This window comes from Octopus sinensis, linkage group LG29, assembly GCF_006345805.1.
Source record: "Octopus sinensis linkage group LG29, ASM634580v1, whole genome shotgun sequence".
NCBI classification, from domain to species: domain Eukaryota; kingdom Metazoa; phylum Mollusca; class Cephalopoda; order Octopoda; family Octopodidae; genus Octopus; species Octopus sinensis.
Window position 1 is genome coordinate 10,501,627 of NC_043025.1, and position 2,181 is coordinate 10,503,807.

A 2,181-nucleotide genomic window follows, 5' to 3' on the forward strand; every position below is an offset into this window, starting at 1 on the left:
AATACTGGCCCAATACCTACACCCCAGATTCTTCAACTATTTTATAAGAAAGGGGTTAATGGCAGGATAGGGATTCAGCTTTAAAATAAATTGTATAACAAAAAATACGTAAATAAATTATTGCCCCAACGATGTAGTTTTAGTATGTGTGTATGTGTGTATGTATGTGTGTGTGTGTGTGTGTGGTGTGTGTGTGTGTGTGTGTGTGTGTGTGTGTGTGTGTGTAAGCAATGCAAACAATGGAAAATAATTTAAACACTCATTTTCTGATGTCTAAGGATGGGTGTTTATGCGTATGAATCTTTTTATTTTTATTTTCTTTCAAATATGATTCTAGGGAACTGAAAAAGCTGTGTACGATGCCAAGCGAATTTAGCTGTTTACGATGAACGGATGTTTACGTTACAAACGTTTACATGTTTACATGTTTACGTTAACCACGTCACAAAATAGCTGATTACGTCACAGTAACAATATTTTGAGAGGCAGTAAATAATATGAGGTCGAAAGAAAGAATACCATTGGTTAAAATTCGAATTATTAAACAACGTTAAACTTAGAAATTACAATTCCGTTTTCATTTTGGTTTACAATTATGTTTTCTTTTGACACATTCTACCAGTATACGAAGTTTCAAATTGTTTAGTTGACTAAGAAAATCTGGCCTTCAAACTGAAAAGATCTCAGCTACGCACTGGGGTCGATGTAATCGACTTAATCCCTTTGTCTGTCCTTGTTTGTCCCTTCTGTGTTTAGCCCCTTGTGGGTAATAAAGAAATATATTCAGTTTTTGCAACGCCTCCTGTGGATGTAGAGACCGATGCGAGAGTGACAGTCTCGTTTGCAGAGGTCACACCTATACATCAAATCCGGTCTGTCGGCTGTCATTTCTTTTCTGCGGGTTCGGTTTTCAGCTGCCGCCACCCTCCAATTCCCTTCTCCGGTCTGCAGTTGTTTGTGAAGAGTGCCTCTCCAGCTGATTCGGTCGGCTGCTACATCCTACGAATCTTTAGGGTTGCGGATCCGTGGAATAAGTTGCCGGACGAGATAGCGAAGATGCCGACGACCGCTCCGTTCAAGGTCTCTCTTGACCAGAAATGGCCTGAACTCTCTGTATGACCGCTCTCCCTGTACATAACTCACTGTCCCCCGACATGGCCTTGCTTTTGCTTTTTGAGCCAATAAAAATTGAATTGAATTGAATTTGATCGATTGAAACCTATTCTTTATTACCCACAAGGGGCTAAACACAGAGGGGACAAAATAGGACATAGGTATTAAGTGGATTACATCGATCCCCAGCGCGTAACTGGTACTTAATTTATCGACCCCGAAAGGATGAAAGGCAAAGTCGACCTCGGCGGAATTTGAACTCACAACGTAACGCAGACGAAATACCGCTAAGCATTTCGCCCGGCGTGCTAACGTTTCTGACAGCTCGCCGCCTTTTTTGATCGATTGAAACCGTTAAGGTAACCACATGGCCAGTGATTAATAACTGAATAAGATGGTAAAAATTTGCCGGGGTTCTTTTTAAAATCCCAAATAAAATGTTTAGTCATTGCTGTCAGACGAAATTCCTGTTAGAAAACATAGAAACACTGTTTGCCGACTGTTGAGAAGATCGATAGTTCTGTAAGGGAGATAACTTTTGTTCCGGAAAATTTTTATTTACAAAAGTAACTGACGCTTTCCTCCCTTGAATTCAAGAGGAGTTATAAGCTTTTGGGTCATTTGTTCCTGACGGGTTGACTATACGGCTTCGCGTTTCATAGATACGAAACTAATTGTCATTTTCTGAGCAGCCACACGCACACACACACAAGTAAACGGGAGAGCGCACACACATCCTCGTGTATGAAAGGTATTGGATCTTTTCGGTTTGACCGGCAGTTTTTTAAAATAATTTCCACGTCACTGAATACTTTTAAACTACGTATACTGGTAGAATGTGTTTATAAAACATCTTTTTCTCTTGGCTTTATTGAGAAAATTCTATAGTTTGTAAAATATTTGTTGTTTTTTTTCTTCAATTTCTACAAATTCAACCAATCAGTGACGTCTATTGAGGTAAAAAACATTCTGTGCCATATGAATATGTCCCTCGTTTAAGAAACAGATTGGGTTTATTTACATTTGTGAAGAAAAAAAGATACCCTTCACCCACCCCTAACTCTAACC